The following is a 27674-nucleotide window of genomic DNA, read 5'->3' on the forward strand; positions in this document are numbered from 1 at the left end:
TAAGGGAAGAATAAGGGTAGATTTCTCATTGTATATACACACAAAAAGCTTATGATGTTATGTACAACAAGGCAGTGCAAAACTGCAAATATAATTTTTGAAATGTTGGATGAGACTTGATCGCTTGACGGTGTAAGGCCCGTGGCCTTTGAAAAGGCACTTTCTTTCTATTTCTTTTTAGTTATTCTTGATATAATGTTATGCCCCCAAAAAATAGGAAAATCATGAGGAATACAATCAATACAACGATTATCTTAATCAGCCACCGGTTGGATGAGATACTGTTGAGGTTGAGTTCTCATCAATCCATGTTCTCATTTGCCAGTGTGTCATCCATGTTCTCATCAATCCTGTCAGGTTGAGTTCAAACAGAAGGTTAGATATAATCAACATACCCTTGACCACAGATTATGAATCACAGGTTCCATTCTATATTTTAATGCAAGAAAAATAAAATAACCATCAAATCACCGTCATTAACATATCCAACTGCTAATTCTGTATAGGATTTCTTAAGAATAAGAATGGATGTTGAATGGTCAGACATTCAGACTGCCTGCATATTTATGTGAAAATAGACAGTAATTTCTGCCCACAGACTAGAGATTGTTCAATCTAGCCATGAATATTTGCTAAGCATATAAACAGATCATTCTGGGGCCATGGATTAGTTGAATTGCTGGCAAAACAGGGGGTGACGTGTTGTATGTTTTGGGGAATGCAACAAGGGGGATTTGTACTTAACAATGAACCTGAATTTGAAGGTTAGTTGAGGCTGACCATCCTTTCAATCTTTGTTTACTTTATCTCTACTCAATGTAATAAAATTATTCTTCGTTGCAGAGTTTCTATACTTTAAGTTTACACTTATGAAAATCATGGACAATTATCACGGAAACACAATTGCTAGTTGCTATGGAACCTAGTGAGCTACCCTAGGATAATTTTTACTTAAAAAAAAATCACCTAGGCAACTGCAGATCAAGATACCAGAACATAATTAATAAGCAATATTTCAGATTTGGGTGGGGGTTGTTAAATGATCCATAATACAATCTAGGCAGTTCAACAATTTGAGATGTTTGTAGCAGTCTAGCAGATGTGCACACATATTGAATGGGACCAACTTGAGAAATTGGATGGGCTAATAATAAGCCAAACCAATGATTGCTAACCTGTAACTATATAACTATATACATATTATTGGGTTCATTTGTTTGGTGGGAAAGAGCTCTACTGCAACTTAAAGGAAACCTGGAAATGCATAGGTTGATTATAATATATGCAGTCTCCTATGAAACTATGGGACGCATGGTGTATCAGGGTCCCAAACCATCTACAAGACTTAGAACATCTCAGCTGATAAAGTTAGAAATGAATGATAAATACACTGAAGGGAACAAATAGTTTGGTTTACATTTGAGCAATAAATACCGTAAGTTCAAGAGTAGAAATGTAGAATATAAAACCTGATTGCAAGCTTTCCTTGCTGAGAGTAAAAACAAAAGGAAGAGGAGAAAGAACAAATAATAACTGAAGAAGAAACTCGAGGATTCAATGAATTTCGACTGATCTTAGGTATCAATTTATAATGGTTAGAAGTAGAGATCAATTACAACTGTGACTGTACAAGATTATGAACAATAACTGATATTCAGATGAACCTAGGAGATCCAGCACTGATATCATCACCTGGCTTTAGTCTAAACTCGACTTGCTCAAATTGCTCTGGCTGCACAATTCCTGTAGCTAGCAGGACTCTTCAACATAATCTGCAACAAAAAAAAAAAACAGCATATTACTTAGCATGGAACTTAGAAATATAAAAGTACAAAATATTGAATGAAAGACTAAAAACATGCAGAATCTGTTCAAGGACACTAAACCTCTGCTTGTTTAGGCTTCATGGATATAGCAGGAGAAATTAAACCTCCAAATGAATAGCTTACACAGTCAAAAGTTTGTTCATGTGGAAACACCAAAAGATATACATTCTAATAAGAGAAATGTTGGTAAGCAAGTTTCACCCCAGAGATAAGGTGGGGCCCATGAAAAAACATGTCCCACATTGCCATGTCAACTCTCCAATCAAGGTTAAAAGCATCAAATATGTGTCATACTGTATTGTAAGATATATATCGGTTTCCTGGATTAAATAATAATACAAGGTGTGCGTCAATGGTGATAACTTGCACTGAAACACTAAAACAGAGACAAATAGAGAGCAATAATGGTGAGATACCGCTCACCTCGGAAGCCCCTTCGAGGGTGGCTTAACCTCCTGAAACAGAAGATGGAGAGGTAGAAGAGAAGGGAAGGTAGGAAAGGAGGGACTCAGTGAGAGAAAAATGAAGGGATATTCATTCACACCTTTCATTATATGAGTATGGCCTTATATAGCTGGCCTACACGTGTAATCATAGAGGGAATATCTCTGATTTGCAGGATAACTAACTCTGGAAAATATCATGGAGGGAATATCCTCTGGTGGCAGAGTAACCAACTCTGAGTGTAACTAATTCTGGGGCTCTGTCGCATGTCCTTTCTGCCTCCTTGTGAACTACTGATGGGTGGTGGTCTGTGCACTCCCATTGTTGGGTTCGGGGGGAGTATTTGGGTCCCGACAATTCCTCCCTCCTTAGCATTGACCTTGCCCTCAAGGTCTAGGTTCGGGAACCTCTCATTCAGCCTTAGATAAGGTTCCTAAGTGGCGTCTTCTGGAGGCAGCCCGGCCCATTCTACCTTGGCTTCTGTTACAACCTGCCCACCTCGTCGAACCCAATGGAAATCCACAATTCTGATAGGCTCCGTGTAAATGTCCCCTTCTTCGGTGAATTGGGGTAAGTTGGATGAGATAGGAGTATGATTTCCCACAGCTTTCTTGAGAAGAGAGATGTGAAACACCAGATGAAGCTTCAAGGTAGTAGGGAGGTCCAATCTGTAAGCAACAAGGCCCACTCTCTCCAGTACCTTATAGGGCCCATAATACCTGGGAGCTAGCTTGTGCCAAACCCGTCTTACCACTAAGATTTGGCGGTAAGGTTGGAGCTTAAGGTAGACAAAATCACCCACCTGAACTCTAATGGGTGGTGGTGAGAGTCATAGCGGACCTTCATTCGTTGTTGGGCCTTTGTCAAATTGGTCTTGAGCAGTCTAAGGATCTTGTCTCTTTCCAGTAGGCGAGTCTCTACTTCTGCCACCTTGGACGACCCATATTCATAGGGTAATATGGGAGGGGGTTCTCTTCCGTATAGGGCCTTGAAGGGTGTCATTCCTGCAACTGATTGATAAGTCGAGTTGTACCAGTATTCTACCCACGGAAGCCAGTGGGCCCACTATCTAGGCTTCTCCCCTATGAAAAATCTAAGGTAGGCTTCTAAGCATCGATTAAGGACTTTAGTCTGCGGGTGATAGCTTGTGGATGGGTGCAGTTGGGTTCCTTGCAATCGGAAGTATTCCTTCCAGAATGAACTCAAGAAGGCAGGGTCACGGTCCGAGATAATGGATCTTGGTGTTCCATGCAGTTTTGCTAGGTCCCGTATGAAGATGTCAGCCACCATTGCTGCGGTGTAAGGGTGAGGCAATGCAGAGAAATGGCTATACTTGGTGAGACAGTCAACCACTACCATGATAACCTCCTTCCCTGCAGAACGAGGAAGTCCCGTGATGAAGTCCATGGAGAGGTCTTCTCACACTTGCTCTGGAATCTTGAGGGGTTGTAGAAGGCCCGCGGGACTGTGAGGAGTATTTCTGCTGTTGGCAAGTCTAGCATTCGGATACATAGTGCAACACATCCTTGCACATTCCTACCCAATGGTAGTGGCTGCTAAGTTTCTTTAGGGTCCGTAGCACCCCTGAATGTCCCCCCAATGTGGAATCATGAAACCACCTTAGCAGTTCAATTTTGTGGGTGGAATTTGGAGCAACCACAAACCTGCCGTTAAAGAAAAGATTAGGTCCTAACATTTGGTAACCCACAACCTGGGAAGGGTCACGTTTCCACTTTTCCCTGATGTCCGGAGCTGTGGATCAGATCTGGATTCTTGACGTATAGCTTCAAACAAGGGAAAATTGGGTTGAGAGAAGGTCAGTTGGGTCAACTCTACTACCTGTGATAAGGCATCAGCTACTTTGCTGGCAGGCCTATGTTTATACTCTATGTGGTAGTCAAATCCCATCAGCTTACTAAGCCCTTTTTGCTGCTCTGGGGTGTGCACCCTTTGTTCTGCTATGTACTTCAAACTTCGTTGGTCTGTCCTTATGATAAATTAGTGTCCCAATAGGTATGTACGCCATTTCTGTATTGCTACCAAAGCCATCATTTCCTTGACATAAGTGGACTGATTTTGGTGAGCTGCTGAGAGAGCCTTGCTGAAATAAGCAATGGGTTGCCCCTTCTGCATCAGGACGGCCCCCACCCCTACACCCGATGCATCACGCTCTATCTCAAAGGGATGAGAGAAGTCCGGAAGAGTGAGGACTGGAGGGCTAGAAACTGCTATCTTCAAGTCTTCAAAGGCCCGTTGGGTATCATCAACCCAACCGAAAGAATCCTTCTTTAACAAGCGCGTTAGAGGGGCGGTCATAAGCCCATACCCCTTAATGAAGCGCCTATAATAACCGGTAAGCCCAAGAAAACTGGAGGGCTAGAAACTGCTATCTTCAAGTCTTCAAAGGCCCGTTGGGTATCATCAGCCCAACCGAAAGAATCCTTCTTTAACAAGCGCGTTAGAGGGGCGGTCATAAGCCCATACCCCTTAATGAAGCGCCTATAATAACCGGTAAGCCCAAGAAAACCCCTGAGAGCCTTTACAGTAGTGGGCTTGGGTCATTTTTGGATGGCATCTATCTTTTCTGGGTCTACCATGACCCATCCTGCTGCAACCACATGGCCTAAGTACTGAATCTGTCTTTGTCCAAAGGAACACTTTGTCATTTTGGCATGTAACTGGTGCTCCCTTAGAGTTGTGAGGGTAAGTTTCAGATGTTCCATATGGGTGTCCCAATCCCTGCTGTAAACCAGAATGTCAACGAAACACACCAAAATAAATTGCCTTAGGAATGGCTTGAAGATGTCATTCATGAGGGCCTGAAAGGTGGAGGGGGCATTAGTGAGTCCAAACGGCATAACCAGAAACTGATAATGGCAATCATGATTCCTAAAGGCTGTCTTGTGGATATCAGCCTGGTGAACCCGGATCTGATGATACCCGGACCACAGGTCTAGTTTGGAGAACACTTGTGCTTCCCCTAACTCGTCCAACAGTTTATCAATGAGGGGTATCGGGAACTTGTCCTTCACTGTAATCTGATTCAGGGCCCGATAATCTAGCAAAAACGCCAACTACCATCCTTCTTCTTCACTAGGAGTACGAGGGATGAAAACGGGCTAGTGCTGGTCTGTATATGCCCCTTGTCCAATAGCTCTCTTACTGCCTTCTCAATTTCCAACTTCTGGAAAAAAGGGTATCTATAAGGCCTCACATTGGCTGGTTTGGAATCTGGTAAGAGGGGTATCTGATGGTCATGGGCCCGGGGTGGAGATAATTGGTTCGGTTCCTTGAATATGTCACCAAACTGATCGAGTATCAATCATAGGGCCTTGTGTTGGGCTTCCGTGGGTTGGTCACAGCCCTGATTGTTTAAAATTGGAATTGTGGGCTAAATGCCTAAGTGCATAAACAAGGGCTGTCCAGCATCCTTGGAGGCCCGTATCATGGAAGCTAAAGTATCACCTTGGGGACTAGGGGGCCGCACCCCTTGTAAATGGCAAGTCTGTCCATCTTGGTAAAAATCCATTGTCATTTTGGCCCAATCACATAGAGCAGGACCAAGGCCACGTAACCAATGGATTCCCAAAATAATATAGCCCCCCAGAAATCCAATGGGTGGAGATCTACCACGAAATTATGGCCCTGTATGAGGATCTTTTCCTTCTTACATACACCGTCACATAACATCTGATTCCCATTAGCCACATGGATCGAAAAGAGAGGAGTGGGTTGTATAGTCATACCTAGTTGCTTTGCCAAACGGCAAGTGATGAAATTCAGAGTAGAGCCACTGTCAATCAAAATCATCACAGACCGGCCAACCAATCTTCCTTCTACTTGCATGTAAGGAGATCTCGGCTCCAACAGGTTCTGGTTCGCCTGATATCAGTTCACAGTCTTCCATGTGCTTTGTTTCTATCCCCTCCGGTTCTTCCTCTGTCTGAAGGAGAAACACTCGCTGGACCCGACACTTATGGACTAGCCCAAACTTGTCATCACAGTTGTAACAGAGGGCCTTCTCGCGTCGGGCCTGCATCTCAGCCCATGAGAGGCGTTTGGAGGGCATAGTGGGCCTGGGCAAAATGGGCTTCTGAGAATCCCCAACTTGTTTCACGGGTTGTTGTTTGACTCGTTGGGTAACCCTCACATTTGGGAAGGACAACTTGCTGGCATTGCGCATATTGTCTATTTTATCTTCTTGCAGGCGAGCCAAACCCACCGCAGCCATGATTGTCGCCGGACGGAGAGCCCTCACCTCCAGGCGGATGTCCTCTCTGAGGCCTCCCACAAAACACCCTACTAAGGCCTTCTCTGGCCATCCATGTACCCTGGTTGCCGTCGGCCCAAAATGGATGTACAGGGATTCAGTGAACTCCGCCCAAGTTATCTGAGGATGGGTTTGACGATACCACTAGAGCCATAGAATCGCGTCTCCTTCTAGGTGAATGGAAGCGATGGAGACGCGCTGGTGTGCAGGGGTTTCATGGTAATCGAAAAACCTTTCTGCTCTGTAGATCCAAGGAATGGGATCTCCACCGGAATAGTTGGGGAAATTGATCTTGGTGACTTTTCCGGAGGAGTAACCCCCAGCTCCTTGGTTGTTGGAAGCAGAGGCTTCTGCCCTTGCTGGGTGACTAGTCTCCCCAGAATGTTGCTGAGAGGTGATGCTGGAGATGACCATCTTGAGTTCCCTGAGTTCGTTCAACACTTGGTGGAACCCAATCTCAAGCTGGTCGACTTATCATCCATGGTCGAGGATCGTGTCTGTAGCATAGCTGGCCTGCAATCGTGTCTTCGTGCCTGCACCCACAAGAACCAAGGATATTATGGTCACCTCCAAAACTGGCAAGCCATATATTCCAAAAATGTTCAAATTTAGGGATGCAGACATTCTACAGCAAACACATACCCGTGCCGCTTCCGAATCTGATTCACTTCCGAGCCTTCGTTCCGCACCCATGCCATTCACTTGCCAAGAATATCTAATTAGAAATAGGTGGAGAAGAAAATGTTTAACAGTGTATATAGAAGAAACGAGTTAGAGTGGCTCATTCTGGACTCCAGCGTATGCAATGGCAATAAAGCAATTAGAACGCTTGAATCGGCTCCGTGGATGCAATCTCCTGAAAGTGGCAATGCATGAACATGTCGGTGATGAGGATTATTAATAAATTCAGAAAAGTTACAAGCACAACAATGACAACAGAGCAATTAGAAACCCACACACCCACAAGAAACATCCATTCAGTTATCCTATAGAATTAAAAGAAAACGGAACTGAATTAAGCACGGGATGTTTCCTATACTGACCTTGATATCGAAAACTGGGAACAACGGTAAGGCACAACAGTCAGTAAGCCGATCGCCAAAAGTGGCAACGCCTCGAGAAATAAAAAACTAAGCATATAACTAGGGGAAATTAGTAACCCATACACCCAAAAGATGACACAAAATGAAGTGGAGAGTTGAGAAGCTTACACCGAAGATTGGACCAGCTTCCTGATAGTAAAGTCGTGAGAGCTTGCACAACTTGCCTGCAAGTCGAGCATTCTTCGTGCCTGCATCCATAAGACCCATAGGATATTATAGCCACTGCCACGACAAACAAACTTTGTCTTCCGAAACTGATATAGTTTAGGTACGCAGACATTGTACGAAAAACACATACCTGTGCAGCTTCCGTATCCGTATCACTTCCGAGTCTCCTTTGCGCTCACGCCCTTCACATGTCAAGAATAACTAATCAGAAACAGGTGGACAAGAAATAGTTTAGAAGTGAATATAGAAGAAATGGGTTAGAGTGGCTTATTCTGGACTCCAACGTATGCAATGCCTCGGCGGACTACTGCTCCAATTCGAATGCTTGAATCGGCTCCAATGACGCAATCTCATGGAAGTGGCAATGCCTGTAGAAGCCAAGGGGAGTATCAGAAAATTAAAAAAAGTTACAAGCACAAAAACGATAACAAAGCAATAGAAGCCCTTATAAGAGGTTTAAACAGATACAAGCAATGTTGGCTTACACTATCGCAGTCATTCTGATACGGCAGTTGACAATGCAAACCCAATAGAATATTCCTGCAATGACAAGGCAAAAATTGCATTAGCAGAATCTATTAATTCGTGCGAATCCAAAATCAACTTCGCAGGACAACATCATATGCTTCAATAACAAAGGTACGAACATTGAGTACGGTTTTGAAAGGTCCTTACCTCGAAGTACAGGTCCGAAGGGAGAAGAAAAAGGGATACCAACCTTGCTGCAGCACAATCGCTCTCATCGTTCGTGTTCTTGAAGGGGTTGTCAACGGTTCAGGTCTACCCGGCTGGCCCGAATAGACCCAACCATTTATAAAGGATCCAGTTCCTTGATTATGTTGAAATAAATAATTGGGTCGGTTCCGGTTCTCGCCCCCCCCCCCCCCCCCAAATCGGTTCATTCCCAAATTATTAGCCATATATATTATTTCCTTCATTTTCTTATAGTTTTTCTCTTTTCATAGGTTTAAAGTGTCGAATATTGATAGATAGATAAATAAAGGTGTTTAACGTTTTAACATATAAGTAACATAGTCTTTTTCTATCAATTTTATTAACGATATGTGATTAAAGTTTAAATTTTAGTTTGCAATTTAAATAAGAAAAGTGTTTTTTTTTTAGATTAAATGGTTTGGTTTTAAACCTATGTTATAGTTTCAACCTAAATTTTAAGTTAAAATGGACGGCTTTGGGTCTAAGATTTTGTCCTAATAAATGACCTGTTCGGGAGTGCTTCTACCTAGACCGGACCCGGATCCCACCCGTTGAGAGGTTAAGTGTAAGACCATTTAGGATAATACCTGATGGGTTAATCTTGCACCTGCCCACAGTCCCTGGGTTTTTATAACATGGCTTGGCCCAATGACCACTTAATGTAAGTGTTGGGCCCATAGGGTCCATGTGATGGGCTCAAGGGGGTCATTGAGTCTTTCAGTGAATTCAGCTAGGCCTTGTAATAAAGGCTGGGCCGAACCCATGTGGCTGGTGTGTAGATCAATGCTTGGGTCCCACGCCATACAAAGAAGCCCAACTGGGCAGCAGGTTGGAAACTAGTTAAACACTGAACACTTAATGGGCCAAAAGCCCATTTCGAATTGGGCTGATATGATCACCAGTTCATAGGGCGAATCTGAGATTAGTGTTAGTAAAAGGATTGGGTCTTTGACCTTATCCACTCTAAGAGACCAAATTCAAATTAGATTTGAATCTGGTAACCTCCTGATAAGATCAGGAGTTAACTAACTTAATCTGCAGATAGGATTAAGATTAACCTCTATCCAAATACTGATTTGGATTGGGATAACTCCCAAAATATTGGGAGGTTTCTTAATCAAGAAGAAAGAGGAGAAAACCCTAGCAGAAATATCAGATTTCGAACTAGGGGGTTTGAGTAAGCAAGAAATACATCCTGCAATCTGAGATTTGATCTCTCATAGACTCCAGAGAGAAGAGACAATTCTGCCCTCTTCGTCCCTGGACTTCTCCTCCTTCAGCCGCCGCCACTACTTGTTGGAAGATTGGATCTTTGCAGCAACAGGAAGTCAAGAAAACAGTTCTTGACAATAGTCTTGCAAGAAAGACACTAGGATTCAGTGTTCAAGGTTTCCAGAGGGTTCTTGTGAAGAATCCAGTGTGTAGGACGCACCCTGCTTGTTCCATTCCATCCACAGCTGTGTCATCTTCAGCAGGAGCGGATCTTGGTCACTTCTTTGGGCGTGAACACCAACTTTGGGAGATATTATTTCTCCGGATCAGGTATAATCCTTACTGATTCCTTTTGTTTCAGATCTAGTTTGTTTATGGTTCAAATAGGATCCTTGAATAATGTATTCTAAATTTAGGGAATATGATTCCTAGTTGGAAGAAGGTAGAAAATTGTTTTGAAATTCGCCCCCCCATTTCGCACCTTTCTTGGCGTCCATTAGATGGATCCTACCATTCTTTCAGTGGTATCAGAGCCACAGGTTCGAATCTTGAACCAAAAGAAAATCAGATCTGACCCTGCGCAAATGAACAGAAAATGTTCTGCCAAGATCTGCGCAGATTACTTTCGTTTTTTTTCAAGAAATGGTTTCTTGTTAAGGGCGTTTGATCTGAAATTAATTTTGTTAAATCCAAAAATTTATTTAGAATTATTCTTTATTTATTTTTGATTTAATGGACTGTTCGAACCTGGAGATCGCAGTGCAGTTTTGGCGCAGATAGTCTACGCACCCTTTTTTCTTCCTTTTATTATTATTCGGTTTGTAAATAATTTTTTTTTATTTTTCTAGACTGAATGTATAGGATTTGATCAAGAATGTAATTAATTAATAGAAATAGGATTTCTGTTTTTTATTTATTTTCTTGATTAAAGAAGAAGGAAGAAAATGGCGGCGCTGGAGATTTGCAGATGGAGAAATCGCATACTGCGATTTACAGTTTATGAAACTGTAACTTTTGTGATTAACCTCTGTTTTGCAGGTGGTACGAACAGTCCATATTTTTTATTTGTGATTGTCTAAAATAAAAAATTATTAATTTTAGATTTCTCTTGAATTAATTCTTGAATTGAAAATCTGTTTTGGACCTTTTCGGACTAGATTGGACCAAAATTGTTTGGACCGAATCTGAGATTCGAAGGGGGCTGTTTTTCAGTCCATTTTTCTCACACTGATTATTCCAAATCTGATGTTCAATTGCAGGAATTAATTCGGCCCACCTGTAAAGCTCAGTTTTAAAGGGTTAAAACTGCAAAAGCCCATTATTGTGAGAAAAGCTGTATGGGCCGAACTGCTAACTGCTATTCAACCCATATAACTAGTAAACATTAATTGTTAATGCTTTAGGTTTTTAAATGGGCTATTCGATGGGCTTCACAGCAGTTAATTGATTGGATCAATTCTTCATTTACATGTGATGTTTGGATGTATGATGTGCTGCGACCATGGGCCATAAGCACTTGGCCCATGTTAATTCGTTAGTGGCTTTTGCGCACACAACGGCTGAATGCACATCATTGCCATGGTGTCCCTTAAGGTCATTGGATGACCCCTCTTCGCTTGGTGAGCCCCACAACCCTGAAAAAGGATGCGTACGGAACCCCTAGCCGATTGAGGCCGACCAGAAATCTGGCTATATGAAAGCCAGTGGGAGCCACTTTGGTTTGACCTAAATTAGAACTAGGGTGTAAATTTTGTTCCCTCCAAGCAAATATGAGTGCGAGTGATAGGGATATCCATTTGATGGACTCTCTAAAGGCCTTCCGTCATTAAGACAATGATGGGTCCATCAGTAATGAGGAAACGCACCATAAAATTGGGCTATCCATTTGCTGTTGGAACTGTTAGAGTGTTTCATTAGATGATAGGGGCGTCATAGACCGATGTGGGAGGGGCTTCACCAGAAAATGGGAACTCTCTCATGGTACCTTGGCGTAACCTGAATATGATGGGTGTGCACTCACTGGACAGAAAGGTTTACCTGAAAATGGCTCTGAACCTTGTCTGACAGAGGCCAAAGGGAAACTCATTTGATGAGTGGATATGATCCGTCACAGAAAAGTGGTGGGGTTATGCAGCTGAAACAGTTGGCTTTGTTAGACAGTTTTGTATGCCCTTAGCTTCAATCAAAATTGATGTACTTTATGAGTTTATTGTAAATGAATAAAAGTGCATATTTGATTCATGTTCCCTTGGTGTGTTTCTGTGTAATACCCTTAAACTGGACACTTATTGAGACTCATGTTAGTTTAGAATGTTCACAGCCAGTGGGTCGGTCTGGGGAGACCTATCCTGACAAGGCTGACACTGTGGTGCCACCAAGTCGGTTGGGGTGGCTTGTCTCAGCTACCGGGGTGAGACCCTAGGCACATACAGTGTGGGATTAATTGAATCTTTGAACTGGACCAGATTTCCAGTATTGCCCTGGACCAAGGAGATTGATGGGCAAAACTGGAAAGTTACACCTGACCCCTAGACTCGATTATGATACTGCACTAGGTGTCGAATCGGTTTGTCTTTGATGTACCAATCAGTGAGATCCTTAGCGGGGGTCAAAACCTGGGTATGTTGGGACAATCCGAGAATTCATCTGTGTGGGTGATCATAGTGACAGGATCAGCCCCTTTGCCGGACAAAGGTAATGATCGGGGATGCACTCTCACTGTTGGAAACCAAGACTGTCGGCAGCCGATTTCAACCGTTAAAATTTGTTTTTGCAAAGTATATTTTATATGAGATATAAAATTATATATATTATGGTTTCTAAAATGTTTGCAAAAGGGTTTTAATTCTCGGGATCCATATAAGTGGAGAGTGCAACACTGTTCCTTGAAGCCGAGGGAGAGGTCCTCTCTTGTCGGGCAGTGTATGATCATTATGGGCTGAGAGGTTAAGTGTAAGACCATTGAGGATAATACCTGATGGGCTAATCTTGCATCTGCCCACAGTCCCTAGGTGTTACAAGGTGGCTTGGCTTAGGGACCACTTAGGGTAAGTGTTGGGTCCATAGAGCCCATTTGATGGGTTTTAGGGGGTGCACTGTCTTTAACGGTGTATTCGACCAGGCCTTGTAACAAAGGCTGGGCCGAACCCATGTGGCTGATGTGTAGATCAATGCTTGGGTCCCACGCCATACAAGGAAGCCCAACTGGGCAGCAGTTAGGAAGGTTAAGTGAATTCATAAGCTTAATGGGCCTAAATCCCATTTCGAACTGGGCTATTTATTTAGTTAATTAAAGGAGTGAATTCTGAGATAGATTAGCAGATAGGATAGGGTCTTAACCCTATCCACTCAGAGAGTCCAGATCTGAATGTAATTCAGATCTAGAAACCTCCTAATGGGATTAGGATAAAGCTAATCTAATCTGCAGATAAGATAAGGGTTTAACCTTATCACTAGAAGAGAAGGCTGATCCAAATATGATTTGGATAAGCACCTCCTGATGGGATTAGGAGCTTATCTTTTCAAGGTAACAAAAAGGAGGGGGCGGCAACCTTGGGAGAAGAAAAAACACATCAGATCCTCTTTAGTGCTGAAATCAAGAAGAGAGAATTCTGCACCCTGCGAATACTCTCTTGCCGCCTCCCTGCTCTTGCCGCCCTGTTTGCTAGTCCGATCTCCAGCTGTGGGAGAAGTCAAGATTGGATCTTGACATTAGTTCTTTGAGAAATGATTGAAAAGGAAGCTGTGCTCACGTTCCATCCTACTGTTTCTTGCGAAAGACAGAGTTCTTGGGGAAGAACACTGTTGATTCTGCTCCATCCTGCACTGCGCCATCTTCAGTGGGAGCAGTCTTTGGATCCTTCCTTGGGCGTGAACACCTTCGTTGGGAGATATTACTTCTCCGTATCTGGTATTATTCTCTCCCATTCCTTTTGGTTCAGATCTGGTTCAGTTTAAGGTTCAAAATTGATCCTTGAAAATATGATTTTCTAAATAGGGAATGTGATTCCCAGTTGAAGGGAGAGAAAAATTTTTGAAATTCGCCCCTTATTCCACATTTTTTGGGCGTCCATGGGATGGATCTCTCAACCCTTCAGGCTTCACGCATCCTATGTGATTTCCCACATTTTCAGAGACATTCCGTCGCCTCCATCACTGAGAAGGGAGGGAAAATCTCAAAGATGAATAAATGGGAATGGAACATAGATTAAAAGCCATATCTATGTAGGTAAAATGAATCAAACTATGGTCGTGGACTAACGTTTTTGCTGTTTTATCAGAAAATGACAAACGGTCAATTTGCAAAGCTTCTAGATGATAATAAGCTTAAGGGCCCAAACTATGCCGATTGGTACAGAAATCTTATGCTGGTCCTAACTTCTGAAAAGTTAGATAAGGTGGTGAAAAATCCTACCCCAGAATGTTCGGGTGATAGGGCTTCTAAGGCCCGTAGGAGGGACTACCAAGATTGGGAGGATAAGAACTCCCTAGCCTGCTGCTTTGTCATTGCCTCATTAGACAACTCAATACAGAGGCAGCTCGATCAGATCGAACTAGCCAATGACATATTGGACAGTCTAAGAACAATGTATGAAGAGCAGAACCGTTCTACTCGACAGAAGGTCTTGAAATTGTTCATGACCGCGCAGATGTCCAAAGGGCAGAAAATTCATGACCATTGTCTTCGGATGATGGGATACATTAATGAACTTGAAGCTCTTGGATCTGGGCTAGATCTTAGCACGCAAGTGGATGCCATCCTGAATTCTTTTCCCTCTTCCTTCAATGCGTTCACTATGAACTACAACATGAATAAGCTGAATGTCACCGTCCAGGAACTCAACAATATGTTGCAGAGGGCCGATGATTTTTTAAAGAAGGATGAGCCTGTGGTTATGCTTGCTGAAGCTAACAGATCGGGCAAGAAAAAGAGAAAGGCAAAGAAGCCCCAGAAGAAAGCTGCCAAACCCAAGAAGCAGAAGAAGAACAAGGCATCGGATGTCTGTCACTTCTGCAAACAGACCAGCCACTGGAAGAGGAACTGTCCTGCCTACCTGGAATCTAAGAAAGGTAACATCGAAACTTGTGTCATAGAAACTAATATGTTAGTTACTTCTGTGTCCTGGTGTGTTGACTCCGGGGCTTCAACTCATGCGTGTAACTCACTGCAGGGGTTCAAAGTTATCAGAAGATTGAGTGATGGCGAGGTGACACTATTCTTGGGAATGACTGCAAGTGTTGCAGCTACGGCAATAGGAACCGTAGAATTAGTTTTTAGAGGAGTCCTTGTACTTAAAGATTGTCTTTATTTACAGAACTTGAGAAGAAATTTAATTTATGTTTCTGAACTGTGTGCTGATGGATATACTGTTTATTTTAGTAATATGATTACTGTTAAACGGAATAACAAATTCATCGCATGTGGGGAACTGGAGAATGGTCTCTATCTTCTACATCCTTCTCTAGAAACTAACCTAACCGAAACTACGCCGGTCGAAAATCCCAAGAAAAGGAATCGTGATACAGTTAATCCCACGTGCCTCTGGCATTACCGACTTGGCCATATCGGTATTGACCGAATCACAAGACTGGTAAAGGATGGTCCTTTGGATTTTCTAACCGTAGAAAATCTTCCCACTTGTGAGCCTTGCCTTCAAGGTAAGATGACTAAGCGGCCATTTGACGGTAAGCCTGAAAGATCTGGAGGCACACTTGACCTAATACATACTGATGTATGTGGTCTCCTGAGTGTTAGGACACGGAACCAACACGTGTATTTCATCACCTTTATAGATGATTTTTCACGATATGGTTACGTGTACCTAATGAGACACAAATCTGAATCCTTTGAAAAGTTCAGAGAGTTCAGACAGGAAGTCGAGAAACAGTTAGGGAGAGAAGTTAAGGCCCTTCAATCGGATCGAGGTGGCGAGTATCTCTCTGACAAATTCAGGAACTACTTAAAGGACAATGGAATAGTGTCACAACTAGCTCTTCCTGCTACACCACAACTCAACGGTGTTTCAGAGATGAGGAATAGGACCTTGTTGGACATGGTCTGGTCACTTCTCGTACGCTCAGAATTACCCACATCCTTTTGGGGATATGCATTAGAGACTGCTATCTACGTGCTGAATCGGGTTTCAACCAAATCAGTTCCGAAAACTCCATATGAATTATGGACCGGAAGGAAGCCAAGTGTAAGACACTTGAAGATTTGGGGTTGTCCTGCACACGTTAAAAGAACAAGTGCGGACAAGTTGGAATCTAAAACCAGTCATTGCCTGTTTATAGGCTACCCAAAGGATTCAGTGGGTTATCTATTCTATGACCCAAGTGAGCAGAAAGTGTTCTGCAATCGAAACGCCCAATTCTTAGAATCTGAATACATCATGGACACTCACCGTCAGGAAATAGTTCTTGATGAGGAGAGCTCACGAGCAGTGGGAGATGTCCCACAAGTTCCAGGTAGTGACCAACCTAGAAGGTCCACCCGGGTATCCAGACCACCAGTCCGATATGGTTATGACCAGGATACCTACATGGTGGAAGCCTTGACTAGTGAAGAGGATCCCGTGACTTACGTGGAAGCTATGTTAGACATAGATTCCCAGAAGTGGGTGGAGGCCATGAGATCTAAGATGAACTCAATGGAGACCAATAGAGTCTGGACTCTAGTGGATCCGCCCTCCGGGGTAAAAGCAATTGGTTGCAAATGGATTTACAAGAGGAAGAAGGGCCCCGATGGCAGGATTGAGACCTACAAAGCTCGCTTGATGGCGAAAGGGTATACTCAGAAAGAAAGCATCGATTATGAGAAAACCTTTTCGCCCGTGGCCATGCTTAAATCCATTAGGATCCTGCTAGCTGTAGCAGCATACCATAACTACGAGATTTGGCAAATGGATGTAAAAACCGCGTTCCTAAATGGAGATCTTAGTGAAGATATCTACATACAGCAGCCGAATGGCTTTATTGCTGCTGGTCAGGAACACATGGTATGTAAACTCAACAGATCTAGATATGGACTTAAGCAGACTTCTAGGAGCTGGAACATCCGTTTTGATTCTGCTGTCAAAACGTTTGATTTTGAGTAGAATCCGGATGAGCCCTGTGTTTACAGGAAGTCCAGTGGGGATAAGATTACTTTTTTAGTATTGTACGTGGACGATATCCTACTCATTGGGAATGATGTAGGAATGTTGACTTCGGTCAAGGTATGGTTGTCACAGCAGTTCTCCATGAAAGATCTTGGAGAAGCTTCATACATACTGGGTCTTCGACTCTATAGAGATAGATCGAAACGGATAATTGGATTATCCCAGGCTGCTTACATTGACAAAATTGTCAAAAGGTACAGCATGGAAAACTCCAAGAAATGAAATGTTCCTTTCAGACATGGAGTAACTCTCTCCAAGAAGATGTCTCCCAAGACTTCTGAGGAGATTGAGGGCATGAGAGACGTTCCCTATGCCTCAGCTGTAAAGAGCATCATGTATGCCATGCTGTGCATTCGCCCGGACATAGCTCAGGCGGTGAGTGTGGTAAGCAGATTCCAGGCTAACCCAGGGCAGGAACATTGGACTGCTGTGAAAAACATACTTAAATACCTTCGAAGGACAAAAGAGTTTTGTCTGGTATTCGATGGTAGTTCACTACAAGTTCTGGGGTATACAGATGCCGATTTTAGTTGGATCCAGATGATAGAAAGTCTACGTCTGGATAAGTTTTCATGATAGGATCATGTATTGTTTCCTGAATGTCAACAAATAGAGGTCCTGAGTAGCAAATTAATAGTCCACAACCCAAGCCGAGCGCATTGCCGTAAGTGAGACTGCCTTATGAATGAAGGTGTTCATTCCTGAATTTGGAATTCAGTACATCACCAATTCCACTGTTGTATGACAACACCGGACCTACGGGAGGATGATATTAAGAGATAGCATCAGAGGACAATGTGGTAGACCCATTGACTAAGCCACTGACACAGAAGGTGTTTGAGAAACATGTGGAAAGTATGGGACTCCGGCTTGTACCAGATTGGATCTAAGTGCAAGTGGGAGCTGTTAGACAGTCTTGTATGCCCTTAGTTTCAATCGGATTTGATGTACTTTTGTTATTTAGTGGAAATAAATTAAAATGCATGTTTGATTCATGTTGTTTGGTATAATTCTGTGTAAAACCCTAAAACTGGACACTTATAGAAACTTGTGTTAGTTTTAAATGTTCACAGCCATTGGACAAGTATGGGGAGATTTATCCTGTCAAGACTGATACTGGTGTGCCACCAAGTGTTGGGATGGCTTGTTTCGGCCATCAGGGTAAGACCCAAGGCACATGCAATATGGGATTGCTTGAACCCTTGAACCGACCAGATTTCCAGTATTGCCCTAGATCTTAGAGACAGTGAGATCCTTAGTGGGGGTCAAAACCTGGACATGTTGGGGCAGTCTGAGAATTCATCTGAGTGAGTAGTCATAGTGACAGGATCAGCCCCTTTGTCGGACAATGGTAATGACCGGTAATGCACTCTCTCTGATGGAAACCAAACTGCCAACAGTTGATTTCAATCGTTGGAATTTTGTTTTGCAAAATAAGATATATATGTGTATGTACGGTTTCAAAAGATTTGCAAAAGGTTTTAAGTCCCGAGATCTATGTGAGTAGAGAGTGCGGCACTGTTCCTTGCAGCCGAGAGTGAGGTCTTCTCTTGTCGGGCAGTACTTGATCATTAAGGGCAAAGAGGTTAAGTGTAAGACCATTTAGGATAATACCTGATGGGCTTATCTTGCACCTGCCCACAGTCCCTGGGTTTTTATAACATGGCTTGGCCCAATGACCACTTAATGTAAGTGTTGGGCCCATAGGGTCCATGTGATGGGCTCAAGGGGGTCACTGAGTCTTTCAGTGAATTCACCTAGGCCTTGTAATAAAGGCTGGGCCGAACCCATGTGGCTGGTGTGTAGATCAATGCTTGGGTCCCACGCCATACAAAGAAGCCCAACTGGGCAGCAGGTTGGAAACTAGTTAAACACTGAACACTTAATGGGCCAAAAGCCCATTTCGAACTGAACTGATATGATCACCAGTTCATAGGGCGAATCTGAGATTAGTGTTAGTAAAAGGATTGGGTCTTTGACCTTATCCACTCTAAGAGACCAAATTCAAATTAGATTTGAATCTGGTAACCTCCTGATAAGATCAGGAGTTAACTAACTTAATCTGCAGATAGGATTAAGATTAACCTCTATCCAAATACTGATTTGGATTGGGATAACTCCCAAAATATTGGGAGGTTTCTTAATCAAGAAGAAAGAGGAGAAAACCCTAACAGAAATATCAGATTTCGAACTAGGGGGTTTGAGTAAGCAAGAAATACATCCTGCAATCTGAGATTTGATCTCTCATAGACTCCAGAGAGAAGAGACAATTCTGCCCTCTTCGTCCCTGGACTTCTCCTCCTTCAACCGCCGCCACTACTTGTTGGAAGATTGGATCTTTGCAGCAACAGGAAGTCAAGAAAACAGTTCTTGACAATAGTCTTGCAAGAAAGACACTAGGATTCAGTGTTCAAGGTTTCCAGAGGGTTCTTGTGAAGAATCCAGTGTGTAGGACGCACCCTGCTTGTTCCATTCCATCCACAGCTGTGTCATCTTCAGCAGGAGCGGATCTTGGTCACTTCTTTGGGCGTGAACACCAACTTTGGGAGATATTATTTCTCCGGATCAGGTATAATCATTCATGTTTCCTTTTGGTTCAGATCTGGTTTGTTTATGGTTCAAATAGGATCCTTGAATAATGTATTCTAAATTTAGGGAATATGATTCCCAATTGGAAGAAGGTAGAAAATTACTTTGAAATTCGCCCCCATTCTGCACTTTTCTTGGCGTCCATTAGATGGATCCTACCATTCTTTCACTCACGTCATTCACCTGTCAAGAATATCTAATGAGAAATAGGTGGAGAAGAAAATGTTCAAAAGTGTATATAGAAGAAAAGGGTTGGAGTGGCTCATTCTGGACTCCAGGGTATGCGAGGCAGTGGCTGGTTGCTGCAACAATTCGGATGCTTGAATCAGCTCCGCGGACGCAATTTCCAGAAAGTGGCAATGCCTGAATTTGCCAGTCAAAAGGAGTATTAAAAAATTAAGAAATGTTACATGCACAACTACCGGAATAGATCTTGCACAGCTTGCCTGCAAATCGAGCATTCTTTGTGCCTGCCCATAGGAACCAAGGATATTATGGCCACTTCCACAACCGGCAAAGTTATATTCCAAAAGTGCTAAAATCTAGGAATGCAGACATTCTACAACAAAAACATACCTACGCCGCTTCCGAATCCGTATCACTTCCGAGTCTCCTTTCCGCGCCCACGCCATTCACCTGTCAAGAATATCTAATCAGAAATAGGTGGAGAAGAAAAGGTTCTAGAGTGTATGTAGAAGAAAAGGGTTGGAGTGGCTCATTCTGGACTCCAGCGTATGCGAGGCCGTGGCTGGTTGCTGCAACAATTCGGATGCTTGAATCAGCTCCGCGGACGCAATTTCCTCGAAGCGGCAATGCCTGAATTTGCCAGTGAAAAAGAGTATTAAAAAGTTAAGAAATGTTACATGCACAACTACCGGAACTGAGCAATTACTAACACTCGCACCCACAAGAAACATCCAGTCACTTACCCTACGGAATTAAAAGATAAAAAAAGTCGATTAGGCTAGGGATGTTTCGTATACATACATTGATATCGGAAGTCGAAATCAATGGTAAGGCGCAGGAGTCGGCAAGCCCATCCCCAAAATTTGCAACGCCACGAGCAATCTAAAACTGCACATATTACCCAAGCAAATTAGGAACCAAAACAACCACAAGAGAACACCGAATGAACCCGAGATTTTAGAAATTTACCTCAGAGAGTTGATCGGCTTCCTTATAGTATTGCCGCGAGAGGTTGCGCATCTTGCCCGCAAGTCGAGCATTCTTCGTGCCTGCACCCATAAGAACCATGGATATTATTGTCACCTCCACAACCAGCAAACATTTTCTTCTAAAAATTTTAAAATTTAGGGATGCACACATTCGACAACAATCACATACCGGTGCTGCTTCCGAATCCGTATCACTTTCGAGTCTCCTTTCCGCGCACACTCCATTCACCTGTCAAGGATTTCTAATCAGAAACAGGTGGAGAAGAAAAAGTCTAAGAGAGAATAAGGGAGAAATGGGTTAAAACGGCTCATTCTGGACTCCGGCGTAAGAGAGGCTTTGGCTGATCTCTGCTACAACTCGAACGCTTGAATCAGCTCCGTAGATGCAATCTCCTGAAAGTGGTCGTGCATGAATGTGCCAGTCGTGAGGATTATTAATAAATTAAGAAAAGTTACAAGCAAAACAACGGCAATTGAGCAGTTAGTAACCCACACACCCACAACAACATCCACTCATTTATCCTACCGAATTACAAGGAAACGGAACTGAATTAAGCACGGGATGTTTCCTATACTTTCATTGGTATCGAAAACAAGGAACAATGGTAAGGCGCAGGAGCTGGCAAGCCCATCGCCAAAAGTAGCAAAGCCTCGAACAAAGTCAGATTACGCATATAACCAAAGCAAAATACCAACCCATACACCCAAACGAGAAGACCGAATGAGGGGGAGAGTTGAGAATCTTACACCGAAGATTGGACCAGCTTCATTGTAGTAAAGCCGTGAGAGCTTGCACAGCTTTCCTGCAAGTCGAGCATTCTTCGTGCCTGCATCCATAAGACCCATAGGATATTATAGCCACTGCCACGACCGACAAACCTTGTCTTCCGAAACTGATATAATTTAGGTACGCAGACATTGTACGAAAAACACATACCTGTGCAGCTTCCGCATCCGTATCACTTCCGAATCTCCTTTGCGCCCACGCCCTTCCCCTGTCAAGAATATCTAATCAGAAACAGGTGGACACGAAATAGTTTAGAAGTGAATATAGAAGAAATGGGTTAGAGTGGCTTATTCTGGACTCCGGCGTATGCAACGCCTCGGCGGACTATTGCTCCAATTCGAACGCTTGAATCAGCTCCAATGACGCAATCTCATGGAAGTGGCAATGCCTGTAGAGGCCAAGGGGAGTATCAGAAAATTAAAAAAAAAGTTACAAGCACAAAAACGGAAATAAAGCAACAGAAGACCTTATAAGAGGCTAAAACAGATACAAGCAATGTTGGCTTACACTATCGCAGTCATTCTGATACGGCAGTTGACAATGCGAACCCATTAGAATATTCCTACAAAGACAAGGCAAAAAATTGCATTAGCAGAACCTATTAACTCGTGCGAATCCAAAATCAACTTCACAGGACGACATCATATGCTTCAATAACAAAGGAACGAACATAAAGTGCGGTCTCGAAACGTCCTTACCTCGAAGTACAGGTACGAAGGGAGAAGTAAAAGGGATACCAACCTCATTGCAGCACAATCGCTCTCATCGTTCGTGTTCCTGAAGGGGCTGTCAACGGTTCGGGTCTACCCGGCTGGCCCGAATAGGCCCAACCATTTATAAAGGATCCGATTCCATGATTATGTTGAAATAAATAATTGAGTCGGTTCCGGTTCTCGCCCCTCCCGGATCGATTCATGCCCAAAACCGATTATTTCGTTAGCCATATATATTATTTCCGCCGTTTTCTTATAGTTTTTCTCTTACCCACAAGAAACGGCAATGCCTGAATTTGCCAGTGAAAAAGAGTATTAAAAAGTTAAGAAATGTTACATGCACAACTACCGGAACTGAGCAATTACTAACACTCGCACCCACAAGAAACATCCAGTCACTTATCCTACGGAATTAAAAGATAAAAAAAGTCGATTAGGCTAGGGATGTTTTGTATACATACATTGATATCGGAAGCCGGAATCAATGGTAAGGCACAGGAGTCGACAAGCCCATCCCCAAAATTTGCAACGCCACGAGCAATCTAAAACTGCACATATTACCCAAGCAAATTAGGAACCAAAACAACCACAAGAGAACACCGAATGAACCCGAGATTTTAGAAATTTACATCGGAGAGTTGATCGGCTTCCTTATAGTATTGCCGTGAGAGGTTGCGCATCTTGCCCGCAAGTCGAGCATTCTTCGTGCCTGCACCCATAAGAACCATGGATATTATTGTCACCTCCACAACCGGCAAACATTTTCTTCTAAAAATTTTAAAATTTAGGGATACACACATTCGACAACAATCACATACCGGTGCTGCTTCCGAATCCGTATCACTTTTGAGTCTCCTTTTCGCGCACACTCCATTCACCTGTCAAGGATTTCTAATCAGAAACTGGTGGAGAAGAAAAAGTCTAAGAGAGAATAAAGGAGAAATGGGTTAAAACGGCTCATTCTGGACTCCGGCATAAGAGAGGCTTTGGCTGATCTCTGCTACAACTCGAATGCTTGAATCAGCTCCACGGATGCAATCTCCTGAAAGTGGCCGTGCATGAATGTGTCAGTCGTGAGGATTATTAATAAATTAAGAAAAGTTACAAGCAAAACAACGGCAATTGAGCAGTTAGTAACCCACACACCCACAACAACATCCACTCATTTATCCTACCGAATTACAAGGAAACGGAACTGAAAGCAGTTTGAAATCAGATCTGTTATCAGATCTCTGTATGACAAAACTTGGACAACAAAACAAATTAAATCCCACCCAAAACTGTTATCACATCTGTTATCGGATCTCTGAATGACAAATGTTGGACACCAAAACAAATTTAATCCCACCCAAGAAACAAAAAAGACAGATACACCCATGCATGAAAACCTTTTGAAAAGGTTCATGTGGTAAGAATACATTAGTATTTGCATGGGTTAAACCAGGATGGATCTCTTATCCTTGAAGATAACAAGGCTTTACAGGGAGAGTTTCAGACGCACTAGTCAGTACCATCAACAGGAATGTTCATTCCAATTAAAAATTCGAAAAATACACAAATGCGGTATGAATGAAATGGAAAAACAGGATATGTTGGGTGAAAGTAATAACAAATGATTTAAGTTTTATTTGGTTTGACAAAAAATAAGAGAAACAGAAAGTTGATATGTAGTTTGCTTCAACTTAGGCTGTTGTGCACTTCATGAAGTTTGTTTGAACAAGAGAATATGTGTGACCATGATCCATTTTTTCCATTCTCGGTACAACTACTAAATTTCAGAAGCACTAGATTTGTAGGTAAATTTCGTAGGTGTATTTCTTAACAGCTGAAATATAACCAGAACTCAATTTTTAAGTGCATATGATATTTTGTGGGTGGAAAGAACACCATAGATAGGGCTATATTACATATCAATGGTATAACAACCATATAGTAAGATGAGACCAATATATGTAGAAACAAAAACACCATAGATAAGGCTATATTACACATCAATGGCGTAACAACCATATAGTAAGATGAAACCAACATATGTAGACACAAAAACATGCATGGTATTGTGCAATTTGACTAGCAAATCACTAAGCACATGAGGAGAACAAATTCAATTCAGTAACTTCTATCTACTTCATGAGAAATTTGAAACCAATACAAGGATAATATCGATTCGAGATGATAATAATAAAATTGAAGATGCATAACAATTGCTTAAAAGAAAATTCCAACCTCTCCCTTATAAAGGTGAAAAGAAACATCACTCATAAGGCACAAAAGTTACTGATCAGAGAGAGAGAGAGAGAGACATAAGATAAATTCCAACCTCTCTCTGTCTTTCTGTACATAACAATTGCAGATCACCATTTGTTAAATATTGAATCCATAATGTAGATCAGAAAATAATAAAATCAATTCCCTAATTGTACAGGTTTGGTTTGTATAGGTCCTACAGGTTTCCTACCTTTCCCTTCCTCTCCCTACCTTTTCCTTCAAACCAAACACAGCCTTAGTTTTTCCAAACTTTCTAAACTTTTGCCTTCGTCACCTTTGACCCTAAACCAGGTATACTTTACTAAGATTACCCAGTGGTCCTACATCAATTTGGTATAGAGCATTTTTTTGCTAAAACTCCCATGTCAGTCCAACATTTCTTTACTGCTTGGAGCTGGGGGTCAGCATAGTATTCTTGATTGTTGAATAAAATGAGCACAATATGTAAAGGGTTTCCTTTGCCAAAGCAATAAAATATCCACATAACAGATTGAGAAAGTAAATAACACTTATCCTCTAACCAATGCAGCTTTCATCTTCCTATCTAACTTGGAAGTTGGGACCAACCTAGCCCTATATATTATTCAGCTGACTCAGGCAAGACAGCCTTCATCAAATACCAAATACTTAACAAAGTTCCCATCTTCTACCCTAATAAGCAAAATTTTGTTGGGTAATTAGATTCAGTAAGCAATTTTTTTTTTTTTTTGATAAATGGATTCAGTAAGCAAATTAATAACATCAAAGAGTTGCAATACATAACTATGCACACAAACATGTTAGTTGCTGGAATCTAATGGAGAAAGGCCCAATTAAATCATTCTTAACATTCCATTCATCAACTTCCTTCTCTCTACAAGTAAAAGAAAGGTCAAGAAGAATCCCAACAACAACAAAATGTAGATAACAAGGTCGATGTATATTAAATATTTTTGGGTCCAACATACTTGTTGTGCAAGATGGAATTAAGAATTCAGGCCCAGTTAATATTTCATTCTATTTTTCTGTCCCAATGGTTCATAAATTCTAACAACCAACCAGCATGGTGGCCTAATAGTTGGTTGGGTTTTAAGTTTTTTAACCTTTGGCTTCTCAGAAGGGGCAGTCTCATCAACAGTTTAATTGCATTATTCAGTTAAAGAAAATAATATTTTCCTTTAACAAACAACCTGCACCAAGAAGAAATAAATCTGGAACGATAAAAAACTTTAGCAGCACTTGGTTCTCTAGAAAATAGCACAAGTACGAAATTCTAGGTTCTGAAAAAACCCCAATATGCTAAAGACTGCACAAACTTGTTCAGGTATGCTTATTCCATAAACAAGTTTCTTCCTTTTTTTAATAAAAATTTATTTTCTTAATCAATAACAGTAATTTCATTAGATATAAATATAAGTGGTGTACAGAAATAGGATGACTATGTCTCCCCAATATTTGGAACTTTACAAAAAAAAAAGGCAAAAAGAAACAAATATAACAGCAAAGTCTCCCATTTGTTATCAAAGTCAACCCTTGTTTGGTGTAAATCTATGATGCTGGAATGGTATGATACCTACTTAGAGATTTCTAGATTACTTAGAGATTGTTATCAAAGTCTCCCATTTGTCTCAAAACACTAATTTGAATGGTTAGGTATTTCATTTGTCACAAAACACTAATTTGAATGGCTAGATATTTCATTATTCAGAGGTATCTGTGTGCATGTGTTCTAGTGTGTATGTGTCTGTGTGTCTGAGAGAGAGAGAGTATGTGCTGTACTACCATAACATTTAAGAAATAGCAAACTGGATCATTGGCCACCTCTTTTATTCCCCATCCTCCTTTCATTTCCAAGTTTCATAGAAGATCCAGTAGTACCAAGATGGCAAAAGAATGGTATATGGTTTGTCCTATACTTACAGTGTCAGCAAAAAACCAATCGTAAGGCACAAGAGTCAGAAACCCCTTCCTGAGATGACAATAAACAAAAGCTCACCCATGGAAGCCCCTTCTCTTCTAAGCTTGCTCATGGTTTCATGTGGAAAGACTGAAATAGACATATATCCAATAAACAAAAGCTCAGCCATGGAAGCCCCCATTGGTTGCATTGAAAGAACCCTAATGGACTGGACCTCTATATTAAAGTACTTTGAAGTCCAGAAGTACAAAACTTTAGACATCAATAGGATGGAAAAATATTTTTGCATCTTTCGATAAGCATGAATACTTATTATATAATTGCATATGACTTTCATGGTGTATACTAATCAACCATGTATAGAATGTATATCTGGGGACAAGGATCGTTTATTGAGCTGCTATATTAAATTACTTAATATGTTTTTTTTTTTTTCTGGCAAGAGGAAACTTTCATTGAGAACCAAAAGGAGGGGTGTGCATGAGAGAATGTACAAAAACAGAGAGCCCAAAAAAGCCAAAAAATTACAATGGAAATTTGTTACCACTATACAATGAAGCCCTATCTAACGAATCAGCCATATTCAGTTCCCTAGAAACCCATTTAAAAGAACAAAAGCTCTTGAGTGTCGTTGAGCAGGTGGGCCAAAATCCCAGGACCTCCTTCTTGATTAGCAGCCCATCCTATGGCATTTCTTCAAATCACCCTCCACCACAAAGGGGGCAGAGTGAATTGTTCTAGCAGGTTAAGCCCATAAAAGGAGCTCTGACTTTAGCTTCAACCACGTCTGTAATGCCAATAGGTCCACTATAAGCCCACAATACTGTCCCAGCAGAGTTGGTTATGAGAAAACTAATCCCTGCCACCCCCTACCATCTGAAATTATTCTGCAACTTCCAACAAAGTTTAGCAGGAAGTCACAACTTGGCCTTGGATAACAAAGGAACAAACCTACAAGAGAGGAGGACCAGAACTTACCTCCTTAGAAAGAACTCCCACCCTCGTCAAAGGGGAAATATTGGGAGAAGGACCAGAAATTACCAAGTTATTCAGACAGGTGATGACCAGCCGGCAAACTTCTCTGCTAAGATGAACTTTGGCTCCGATCCTTTGCTTTATTCCTGTGGCGTTAGATGCATTGTCGCCTCTGAATCCCCTGCCTTCTGTGACTCAACTCACCTGCATCTTTTGGCTATTCATCACAGTCCCCCTACTTCAACTCTTGCTATCAGAATGGGTTCTCGGACCCTTCACTCCAGGCCAAAGCCCACTATTTCGATTCTTGCTATCAGAGTGGGTTCTCGGACCCTTCACTCCAGGCCAAAGCCTTCGGTAAAGGAAATCAAAA

At 42.0% G+C, this 27674-nt stretch overlaps 1 long non-coding RNA gene across 4 annotated transcripts; it reads right to left on the reverse strand.

The window, feature by feature from the left end:
- On the reverse strand, positions 1-27674 carry LOC148847116 (uncharacterized). 4 transcript variants are annotated; one of them, XR_016100205.1, is made up of 14 exons: positions 27368-27674; positions 22980-23203; positions 22791-22870; positions 22623-22709; positions 22190-22451; positions 21956-22010; positions 21599-21836; positions 21409-21488; positions 20831-21054; positions 20642-20721; positions 20474-20560; positions 20063-20302; positions 1693-1772; positions 1-350 (listed from the first exon to the last, which is right to left on the reverse strand). It is a non-coding gene; the product is annotated as an uncharacterized LOC148847116 (long non-coding RNA). The 4 variants fall into 4 exon arrangements; XR_016100204.1 differs by adding an exon at positions 19909-19956 and having other exon boundaries at positions 21956-22451; XR_016100206.1 differs by having other exon boundaries at positions 21956-22451; positions 22980-23039; positions 23116-23203; positions 27368-27652.

Source organism: Nelumbo lutea, chromosome 6 (assembly GCF_056320005.1).
Source record: "Nelumbo lutea isolate HS-2025 chromosome 6, American lotus-T2T, whole genome shotgun sequence".
Taxonomy (NCBI): Eukaryota; Viridiplantae; Streptophyta; class Magnoliopsida; order Proteales; family Nelumbonaceae; genus Nelumbo; species Nelumbo lutea.